Raw genomic sequence first — 12,320 nt, 5'->3', positions numbered from 1 at the left:
ATATGAATGGAAATTGAAGCAAAATAAAGACCATCAGTGACTGGACTTTTTTAAATTGTGTTGATAAAGTACACTGATTAGGGTGGTCAGTGAACATCCCAGTGTCTGCGGTCTGCAACCACAGTCTCTCTTTCTCTCCATCTGCTTTTTTCCTCTCCCTCGTCGGCCTCCCTGGAGAAAAGTGCCTCAGACAGGATATGAGCTCATACCTGAATATGTTTTCAGTGTGAATTTCTGAGTTTGTAGCCAAGAGTGGTCTCAATCAGAGATATTTGAAGGACAGAAGGTGACATAACGGACACTCTCTGGACCTAGTTCTCAACTTTGCTGACTTATTTGGACTACTTCACCCACAGTACACAGTGCTCTTTGATCTACGGAAAATCTTTCCCCTCATCTTGTGAAAATCTGTCTCTCTGCTGTATTTATTTTGAACGGACATCAAGTGCTAACACAGAGGCTGTTCTCCTGTGGCTGTTGCTTGACGGATGTTTTCTTTTCCTTATGAGGATAGCTCCCAGGCACTTACCCCTCTCGGCCTGGCTGCTTAGACCCCAGTTAGCTGCAGATGACAGAGAAGAGATTAAGGGCCTTCATTAAGCTTCAGACAGCACCTGCACCGACTCCCTATAAAACTCTGCATGGGTCTCAACCCAGTGTCAACTCACTGCATCCTCCCCTCAGTGCGGGTGGTTCGGTCCTGCATGCCTCCCCACTTAACCACAGGGTTGTGCCATAGGGAAGCCGAGAGGTCAACCAAAATGGAAGCGTAGATTGAGATGGAGATGAGAGAGAGATGAAGAGGGCAAAGGCAAGGTTCACGACAGGCCTGCGGACCCCTAGGATGTGGGAGAGGATGTGTGGATTATTCCCAGCAACAAAAGCCATTAGCCCCTGGAAAGACTTCAGAGACTGGTGCTATTTAATCTAGAGATTGGGAGGTATGTGGGCCCCAGTGCTTGGGACCAAGCCAAGCACAATTTATGTGCAGTGCCCCAGTGGAAACAGCAGGAGTGGAGGGGCTATAGGACAGGGGGCTGTGGCAAGTAGGCACAAATCTGTTGTAGTCTGATACAAAGAAGGGAGGGTTCACAGTGGCATGAAGTTTTTATTCTGAGATACGGGAGGGCAGGAAACCGAAGATTTAAGAGTCAAGTAAGGGCAGGCCTGCATTCAAGGGCTGTGCCGCATTCAATGCACCCACACGGCTTTCTGATTCACCAACACACACGCAAATGCAACTTCCAGAGGATGACGTCATGTCAGCTGTACATGGGATTTCCCATAACCAATTTTAGTTTAAAAAACAATGAGAGCGTGAATCTCATATTTCTAACATATTTATTGTGTTCTACTTTGTCTCCAAGAGTTCTTTAGCAGTCCAAGTTATCATCAGATTTATATTAGCCTGCAACACGTACTGTATATGCCAGAGAACATCTTCTCTTTCTTTTTGTCTGTACACTTTCATGTTGTCCTTCTGGGTTTTTGTTCTGTTCCTATGACAAGAAAGGCTAAGGGAGCGGAATGTCGATGCACTGCTGTGTGTCCTCTGCCCACGACCTTAGTAAAACATTTAAGACATAATAAACGGATGAGAGAGCAGAAGACAAATACAGTAGGGTTAAACATTGATAGAGGAGTATGGATGAGGGATGAAGAGGTGTCTGAGAGGAAACAAAACACAGTAGGAAAGAGTTGCCGCCAGTGAGCACAGTTGGGGAATCCCTTAAAGTTACTTCTGTTTCCAGTCCGCATAAAAAAGCTCATTGTCCTTAGTGATGGAAGGACATGGGAATGTTGAAAACCTAAGCTCTTTAATGAGATGAATCTGCACTAAGGTGTCACTTTTAGACCTCCCATTGTTTTCAGACATTAGTAATTAGTGTGTTTGTGTGTTTATACTATATGTGCATTTGAACATTTGTGTTTTTATTTGTATGTGCCTTAGCTCCTAGGCTTTTTTAATTTGGATGTGTAATCTCCTCATCACATCTCAACCACGTCATTTGGTTCAGACTGGGAGTGACAGGAAGGGCACAGCATTTCCTCTTTGCGCTTTGAAGCTGAGGTCTGTGTGTCCCAGAGGTCCGGCTGGACTTGTAAGAATAATCAGAGATCACTGTGTTTGCAGCGTGCACAAATGAAGACATGTCTGACGTCCCTGAGAGAGCCGTGGTTTCCCTGCATTTTGTCGAGAAATGACACAAGGGTTGAAACGGGCCTTTTACTTGTGCGGGTGATCTGGGTTTTGTTTTGCTTCACTGTAGACAGACGGATTCCTGTGCTTGTTTGTATGAATGCTTGCATTGTTCAAATAAGGGCGTAAGGATGTGTATTTAGAGGGATGGCATGACGTTAGAGGAATGCCAAACAGATCATTTGTCATTGCCTGTTTTGTGTTGTTTTTCTCTGGTGGGGAAATTAACACAATTTAACATATTTTAGACGGGTTATCCTTATGTTTTTGCTGTATTAGAGCCGGATTAATGCGTAATCCTTACTTGTTGCCGATTTATTTTTTTGTGATAAGGGAAAGAAGGGCCGCCCAGCACCCTTTTGATGGCGGCCTCGGATAAACCCACACTCATACGTGCTTGAAAATATGTCTCTCAACACGTCTCATCGCACTTTTATTACCAGCTTCCTTCATTATCGCTGTTGTTTTTTAGATTAGAAGAACACAAACACATTGCACTTTCTTTCAGACTTCTTTCAAACACGTTTTATTGCCAAAAGAGTTATACACAGAAGTTTCCCTTGCATTACATTTCTCATTCTCCTGTTTTTGTTTTATTTCTTTTAGGCAACTCTCCCCTCGGGGGTGGCTGCCTGAAGAAATGGGGAGAAAAAGGATCAAGTAGTTAAACTGCTTGTTCCTTTTTTCAGCACAGTCAAACTAGGCTGCCATATAACTGTCACAGGCACTAGGTAAAAGTTATGACTGGTGTATACCTCTTGACCTCTCTAAGTGGCACTGGAGGATTTTCAGCCTGACTTCAGTTGACTGCATTGTTTGTTTATGGGCGAGCAGGAAGTTACATTGGCCATTGGTCCCTGTTGGGAGCTGGAGTGCCGGGGGGGCGGGGGGCTTAGAACCCTGCAGGATAATCCCCCATTGCCCTGGAGCTCTTTAGTGTACCACCTGAGTTCTTTTTCAACTTTAATAGTACCAGACCAGTGTTTGCATGTTATAACCCAATCACTAGAAATCACATGTTCTTCACATTACTGCCGACTTTTTCCCAAATCATACCACAAGTTTTTTGAGACATGGGTTTTTATGAATCTCCGTATGGTAGAAATTGTTGTGACATTACATTATTCCCACATAGTAATGCAGCTGCTTGTGTACTTATTTCAAACATGCTTCCAAACAGCGTCCTTTTTTAATGCAAGAAACCAACGAAATTCACATTATAGTCTTAGCAACCTACACGTATGCTAATTGTTAGTCTTATCAGCTTGTTTTTCCAAAAACAAAGCAAATGAATTTGATGGCAGCTGACTCAACTCTTAACCACTGCATTAATATCTTAATTTGCAATGAGACACTAACCTTAATGGATTAGAATTTCTAAGTTTCTGCAAGCTATTGATTGGACACTGATTGTTCCTTGAAATTAAGGGAATATAAAAACTTACACTTTTCAAAGTGGTCAGTAATAATGGAATGAATCATGCGCAACCAACAGCATTTAAAAGATAATGCTGATTATGGAAAGATCATTCACTTGGAGGAAAGGCATTGTGGGACGCTACCATCCTAAATAGTAATAAATTAAATATATAAACAGCAGACCACAAAATGCAAATTAAAAAGATTAAATGTTAATCTTTACTTGCCCCGGTTTATAACATTAGTCTCACTCTTTCGCCTCATTAGCCATGATTTCCCATCCCTTACTGAATTGCACCTCCTTCCTCCTTATTGACCTATTTCGTCCTCTTTTTCTCTGTTCCCCCTTACTCCATTTCACCCCAGTCCTCCCACTGCTTGTCCTCCCCTCTTCCATCCGATCTCTCAGTGGATTTCTTGCCTTTCTGCTCTCCTCTCCAGTTTGATCTGTGCAGTAACCCTAGAAGTGTGTGACACAGACCTGCTCTTTCAGGAGGCAGTTCAGGGCGGGGTGGACGGGATGTGGGGGGTCGAACTTTTTTGGCACGGGAGATAGCTGTTAATCAAAAAGTCAAGGATGAGGTGTTTCTTTCTTCCTACGTCGAGTGGCTCTCCCTCTCTTCTGTAGCCCCACAAAATAGCCTGGCGAGTTGAAAAGGCATCTCTGCATGCCTGCACCTGGACAGAAGGAGAGGGAGTGTCCCGTGCACACTTTTAAAGTGATTGCAAGTAGTTAAGATTTTTTGGTGAGCTAGCTTATTTATTTTTCTCTACAGTTCCCCTTGTTCCTCTGCTCGCCTCCTGCTGATCACATACAAGACCGCTTCAAACCCTTGCTTTGGCCTTCTCTATACATCTCTTCTTGCTTCCTCGACTCTTTTTCTTGGTCAGACCTTCCTCTGTGCTCGTAATGAAGATAGCAGGGTCCAGTTTAGTGAGTGTTTTGTTATTACAGGAACATTCCTTTCTAGTTATCTTGGGCCTCTCAACTTCCTTTCTCTATCTGCAGTATAGGTTTACCTGCTCTCCTATAGTACCTTCTCACAACTGAAGGAGCCATCTTTAACTTTTCCACAGCTTGACAGGACAGAGTTATACTGTACCTTGAGTATTTCTCCTCAGGAATAATCTGAAAACATTTTAGTTATGCTAGTTTTTGATTTTCATATTTATGTCCAGATGTATGTGCTGCATTGCTCAGAATTACACCCATTGTTGCGTGTGCTGCTTTTTCCCAGGTGCCATATGTACAGTATATGCTTCCATTGTCATCAGTTTTTGGTGAGTGTTGCTTTGAACTGCCCTCATATGGGAACCTGCTGGCAACAGCTGGCATATAGTACTACATTTAACAGTAACATAGACACACTATGCCATAACTCTGGATTAGAGGCTGTGGCAAGACAGGCTTGTCACTGCACAACCATTCTACTAACTAATGAATGAGTCCACAGGACCCATTCCCTGGAGTGATGGATGGGTCTATTGTATGGCGTAGGGGACGCTGCTTCTGCTGCTGCTGCTTTTGGTGTGCAACCTGGGGCGTGTGTGCGATAGTGGAACCTAGAGGCTGGGGGTAATTTCATTTGTCTGTGCAAAGCCAGACGGCTTAATGTCTGTGGGACCTCTGCGCTGAACCGGCCAAAATGAGATATTTGAAACAAAGTGCTGTGAAATGCTCGGTGGTAATGCTTCCGATGTCTGGGTTTGCTTTTAGCCTTGGGGAGAGAACTGTGCTCCATGCTAGTCTACCATTTACTTTTGCAATAGGCTGTTTTTAGCCACACTAGCTGCATGGCTCTATGGATGGCAATGTCTGTCTGTCATTCTGTATGTTGGGTGGTCAGTCCACCAATACAGACATTATTGGACATTCAGTTACTTTTTTGATCCCCTAAAAGTTTCTATAGTGATCAAAGTTTTTTATTTATCTTATTAAACATTTCAAAATCTGCTACATTGGCACAACTAGACACCTAATCCTAATTATGTCGGTGTCACCATAATGTTTACATTTGTGTAATTTTCATGATCTTTGTTATCATAAGAAAAATGAAAAATATTGCCGTCTTATCTTTGAAGCATTCTAGTTTACAGTCACGTTGTGTGGGCTGCATTCCTCTTCGTGTTAATACCTGTTGATTGTTCTCGTGCCTTGTACAGAATTTTTCTTTTTCCCCCAGTAATTATCTTTTGTGGTATTGTTTAAGTGTGTTGTTGCAATAGTACTTACATTAAACTCCTTCAACCCATGTTGTATTCATCAGCTGCACGTTTTTGTCTGACAGGCAGACAGCCCAGCCAGGTGGCAGCCTGAAACCTCCGTATTGGAGACAGCTCTGCTCACTGGCTAATTTAACTTCGATCTTGCCTTCATCCATCTTTCCATTCTGTCAAACACTTCTTATATAGCCTCGCAGTACTGAGTGGTCTCACTTTCCGTCTCCTCACTGTCTCATTCGCTCACGTTACATAAGAGAGAAAAGAATTAGTCTATTTATTACCCTACAGGCAAGAAAATGGCTCAAATTATAATCCTGTGTAATAGATTGGTCCTGTCTTTTTCATTGAGGCGGTAGTGGAAGCCAGAAGGGGGTTCTGAGTGCTGTGTGATGAGCGATGGAGTTTGCATGCAAATAGCTGCACTGATACAGGATTGTGGGTTATGTCACATAAATGTCATGTCGTCACCTCCCTTAGGCTAATCGACAGGGGCTTGTTGTAGCCAGATGAACTCATACTGCACTAAATTAGCGCTCATTGAAACATTGTGGATGCCTTTGCATTGTTGTATTAAGATAGTATAGGACTGTGAAACATTTGATTTAGGACTTTCAGATATTTTGTGTCTTTGGGTTAGTACAAAGGGAGATTCCTACTTCTTACCGTGGTGCCGTCAACATGGACTTCTTGTTGTTCAGTCTTCAATATGTCGGCGATATGGCCAGATTCAACCACAGCAAGAGAAAGCATCGTTATAGAAAAACAAGTCTCCATAGTGTTTTAAATATATCCTCCATCATTCTACACACACACACACACACACACACACACACACACACACACACACACACACACACACACACACACAAGAAGATTCCTCTGGGGTGACATAAGTTTTTGGACTTTATACTAAACACAGGGCGAACTGCACTGTGGATTGTTTTACTGTTAAGAGATCAGATGGATCAGACATATCACTTTCCAGCTGATAGGGATTCAAAAAAGATTTACTGAAAGTGTGTCTGGGGGGGGGGCGTGATATTCATGTTTGTGCCTATGATGCTCTGCTGTGTTGTATATGGTTGCTCTGTTTTAAGTGCACCTTGTACAATTATTAAATCTTCATAAACTAGATGTCTGAGTGTCTACAAAGTTATTCTTGACCTCATCAGGCTATGATCCACATGGATTTTGTCCATGTGATACAAACTTGACCTGCTTAGAACCAGCTACCTATGTATGCATGAATGGACTTTTAAGATTGAGCACTTGACAACAACAATAAATACAGTCTGACCTTCAAACCTGTCACTTTCGTGTCTTATGGGTCGATACTACAAAGACTCATTTTCTCCACACTCGAGCAGCAGAGTTGCTTGCTTGTTGCTGATGACCTCTGATATTGTTTCTACTATTTATTTTCAGGCTCTGATGTGATGTAGTGTGTGTGGGTGGGGCGGCTCTCCGGGGGCCCCGGCCTGGCCCCCGTTCATGTGATCAGGCCCTACATGGTGTGGCATTTGGCCTGGCCCTGTGGGGCCCCGTCTCGGAACAAAGAGCTGATCTGCAGCCAGCCTGGAATGCCAGACATTTGAAGTCAGACTCGTTAAAAAAACCGAAGGCTGTTAGGAGTTTGGTCAAATAGGCTCCTGTGTCCGAAATAGCCCACAGACTCTGTCAGCGAGGGAGGGAAACAAGATAAAGCTTCTTCCCGTAAGCTGACATTAGGAAAGGCCAGCTCTACAACCTATGCTTCAATAGAAAATAATAGACAAAGTTGTAGTTTGTGTGGTTGTTATGTTGTGCATGACTTTTGTCCATCTCATAACCTGTCTGTCACTGTGTCTTAAAAGTGTGCCCATAACTGCATACCAACCAGAAACATGCAATTTCACCAGCGATGCTGTAACGACATATGTGTCTCACTTGTTGAGCAGTTTAACAGTTATCACACCAGGGAGTTGACACTGCACCGAAAAAGCCAAACTCATCACACAGGGTTAGGATCTCTCGTTAAATCTCTATCAATTCATTTTTAATTCCCTTTCTTTCCTTTTTGTCTCTGTTCTCATATTTTTCTAAATCTTTCTCTCTATGTTGTTGAATTTTATCTCTTCTTTACTTTGTTTCTCACACTCTCATTTACACATACATTGCACGCTCAGCTCTCATCATCTTTTTCCTCGTCCGTTTTTCTCATGGGGCTGCTTTACTGGCGTCCCAGCTATGGGCTTACAGTAGCTGGGGCTATGGATGTCAATAACAGGACTATGATAGGGCCCCTGCTGCATTATGCATGGAAGTGTCCCGCTGGGGAAAAAATGGCCTACAGCCAGGAACGATAGATGGAGGGATGAATAATAGATGGAGAGATGGAGAAGCGAAACACTATTACAATCTGTGTCCCACCAAATTGAAGACTTGCCCTGGCTTACACCTCTGAAACTCAGAACCAAGTCACTCTGGGTGACTTAGAGTCATGAGGTTGTCATGTGAGAATTGACAGGAGGCCTTTAAATCAGTATTTCATGTTGTGTGTTAAAAACCAATTGGGTACCATCATCAGAAAAGGTTAGCTAAAGACTTTTGCCTGTTATTCTCTATGCAGACAGCCTCTCATTGTGATCAGTTTTATCTATTGCTTTTAGGGGGTTCACCTGCTAATCGTACTGGTGCCTTTTTTTCTCTTCTCTTAAGACAGTCTTAAGATAAGAAACATATAAGGCCAATCAAGAACAAGAAGTATAATTAACAGCCAAGGCATCCAAATAAATCTCAGATTTTTATTCCATTTTTTAATGTCTTGTTCAGAAAAACATGACTAACTAGGGAAGAGTAAATGGTAAATCTGAATTACACCCAAAGCACAATTTGGTGCACAGCTGTAGCAGTTTAATTAAAAAACAGAGATCGCAAAGAAACAGACACGAAACAGGACCAACTAATGGTTTAATTTACATTCTCTGAAGGTGACACTGTTCAATTTTATATAAAACATCCCATCATTTATCATCCAGCAATCAATCATCAGAAAATCATAAGTGACCCTAATTGGGGTCTGGACCAAATTAGTAATTTTTTTTCTAACACTTCTGAGTGTCTTTGATCCTACATGTATATAAAGTGCAACATATCTTTGAATAGACTTTTTGCTATGGATTATGTTAATCAGATTTGCCATCTGTAAAAAGTAAAAGGGGAACTATTGAAAGTGGAGGGCAACTTTGGACTTCCAGTAGAGCCTAGTACCTCCTCCTTTAGTGCAGCATTTTGGTGTGATATCAAATATTAAAAAGTTATCTTTTGCAATTTGTAATATGACATCTAAACGGTATCTCAGATGTTCATACGATGAGTGTTGTTTTAATATCCATGGGCCCTCAAAGTTAAAAACAACAAAATAACAACAGCTGAATAAGTAGAACAAGACAATAAATAATGATTAAAACCATCATTACAACTTTTAGCACACAAAAAAATCTGAAAATGTTCAGTTCGTTAATGTTCTATCAACAAGTGTGGGATGCAAAGACATAGAGGAGTGGAAGTTGTATGACATGAGTATAATGTAGCTACACAGTTTCTGAGAGTTGCCATATTATCACTTAATGCTTGATTGATTGTAATTGTTGGTGTAATCAGCAGCTTTATTAGTGTTGTGAGTCACATTTGCATATTTGCAAAACAGCGAATTTGGAAGCACATTTTGCAATGAAGACAGTATTTGCTTACAAATGAATGTCTAAAACTGTATTTGGAAAACAGCACAGAACCGGTTGGTAATTGATTGTCACTGATTGGTAATCAGGGACATGCATTCATCCCCACAGCAGATTTAGACCTATAGGGGAGTTGAAAGGTGTATACACATGTGCAGGTGCTAAATATGCATGAATATGAGTGTGAAAGTTTTCTCATGCATGTATCCCTGACAGGTCCCTGATGTCAGCTAATGTCAGCCAGTGAATCAGTGAATGTGAAAGATGCTGTTGTTATTCATCCCCACCATGGTGGGATGACACTATTTGTCACTGTAGTGATGGATTCCGCATCCCTCAGAGGAGCATGTGCAAGCGCCGTCTCTGAAAGGCTGTCTTTGTGTTTCACACTCACTCACACATACAGACGCACGCATATAACGCACGGCTGGAACTGAAAACAAAGGCATGCTTATCCAATTGTGGGGGAATAAGATTAGGCTACAATGAAACTCATAATGCTAATGCTAGCATCCCCAGCTCTAGTGAGAGCTCTCTGTTTGTATAATAAAGAAAAAACATGGTATTAGATTTGAGATGCTGTCTTGGAAATGATGCCCATAAGACCCTTTTATAAGATTTTGACATGTACTAAGTAACAGAATGCAAAGGCCTGCCTTCTATCTGATAAAGCAATCCTCAGGGAAATAAAGAGTATTTGTGTTGCTCAGACATCCGATTTTGTTTTCCTCCAAAATAGACTGTCTGGCAGACCCGGCCTAACCTTTGTCTTTACTCACTGTTTTCCTTTCTAATTGACTTGTCACTATAATTAGGTCATGGCAGCCAAGGAAAGAAAATAACTCATCTGGTGTTTAGGATGCTAATCTTTCCTTGATGAGAGCAGCTCATTTTACAGCTTAGTATAATTCATCAATAGCGGCAATGTGGGGGCTTATTGTGGCTATGGGAGTAGACTGTCAATCCAACAGGTGGAAAAATTGTTGCTACTGTGTCTCAGCAGTTGGAAGTAGAACCACTCTTTATGACTTTTTAGAAGGAAACACCATATCGTGTGGTGTATTACTACATGATGTTTACATGTAGTTAACATATGTTGATGACGCTTAAAACAAGCTGACTAAGATGAAGTGAAACAGAGATAAAGACCCCATTTCTGTAATGTAGAGCCATCTTCAACACAGTTGACACAGTAGTAGTAGTGGTATGACCCTTTTAAAAAATACTTCTCATTAGAGACTCGCAGTTTGCAAACATTTTCCCACCAAGTGGCTGGGACACTTAAGATCTAGAGCGTGTAAAAAAAGAACTCTAGACAATCCGGTGTTGTTATATGGGCCAGGATAGAGAGAGACCATTCATTAGCACCTTTGTGACCCCTCACTCATTCTTCTATTGAAGAATAGCCTGCCTCTCACGCACAGTCGGCCTTAAGCCCCTCAGTGCATCCAGAGTCCGTTACATAAGACGGAAGTAGAGAATGCTTCAGAAATGTCTTCAGCCATGGCTTTGACACTATTGGTCCTGTTCTACTGGCGCTGTCTCATGGTTAAAAGTCACATGTCCTGTATTCCTGTGTCTTTCTGAAGCTGAGAGTCTGCAGTAAGAAAGTTTGAATGAAATGAATGCGGTTCAAACTACTTGATGGTTTATGATAGCAAATGTAACTGTAGTTATCCCTCGAGCCGTGCTGTTAGCGGGGCAGCGTCGGTCTGTCGACCCCCCCACTTTGGTCCAGACTGAAAAATATCAACAGTTATTGGATGGATGTTTTGACTTTTTGGAGAAGACATTCATGGTTCTCAGACAAATTATTATTTATCTTTAATAATTATCTTACCGGCTTTGGTGATTCCCTGACTTTACCTGTACTGTTACCACCAGTTTCAAATTTTTTGGGAAACCATTATCTATATAGAATAGTATTACCTTTTGGTAACCATTATATTGGATATTGTTATTATCTCTTCAATTATGGTTTGCTCAGAGCTTTGATAAACTGCGGTTATTGTGTGAAAAGCTTAATGAGGCTTTTTATTTGTTAAATAAGACACATACACAGGTGCTGATAATGTTATTCCTTTATAAAAGCAGAAAATCAGTCAATAATTATAAATCAGTCAATAATTAAAGAACAACTACAGATGCTTGTGATTTTGTAAATTTAGTCCTATGTTAAGCTTTATTCTTAATCAATTTTGTTTTCATCTTCATAAAGATCTTAAAAGCGTATATGGATTTGTTTTATGATGTTTAGAAACAAAGGGAAGGGGATTGGGAGCTATTAAACCACCCAAACAGTTGGGCATAACTTCAAAATAAATAATTGTATTTTTTTAGTTTCACCCTTTTGTTGGTTAACAATTTTCATCCAGGGAACATGATGTTCTTGCTTCTTGATGTTTGCACACGGCAGTTTGGCAAGAACACTTGATGAGAAAGCTGCTCTTTCCCTATAATAACGCAGTAGATGGAGAAAGGGATGGGCTCCCATAGACATTGGTACGCACACATGTTGATTCATCGTATTGTACATGGCGTGTTCAGGCTAAATTTTGTATAATCTTAGGTGTGGAACATTACCTCAGTAAGGGTGGTACAGCATACTTTTTTTGCTCATAGTTACCTCTTGATATCCCCTCTGTATTTTCTTGTCTTTCTCTTACTTCCTTAACCCTCATGTTGTCCTCAGGTCAAATTGACCCGTTATCAATCCTATATCAATGTCCTTTTTAACTACCCAATTGTAATTACTCAAA

The 12,320-nt window shown here is 41.3% G+C and overlaps 1 protein-coding gene across 3 annotated transcripts in view; it reads left to right on the top strand.

Moving 5' to 3' along the window:
- aopep (aminopeptidase O (putative)) overlaps positions 1–12,320 on the top strand; it is a 72,975-nt gene that overhangs the window by 11,477 nt on the left and 49,178 nt on the right. The window lies entirely within an intron of this gene.

The sequence above is a fragment of the Etheostoma spectabile genome, chromosome 5 (genome assembly GCF_008692095.1).
Source record: "Etheostoma spectabile isolate EspeVRDwgs_2016 chromosome 5, UIUC_Espe_1.0, whole genome shotgun sequence".
Classification (NCBI taxonomy): Eukaryota; Metazoa; Chordata; class Actinopteri; order Perciformes; family Percidae; genus Etheostoma; species Etheostoma spectabile.
This window is presented reverse-complemented; position numbering and strand designations above follow the sequence as displayed.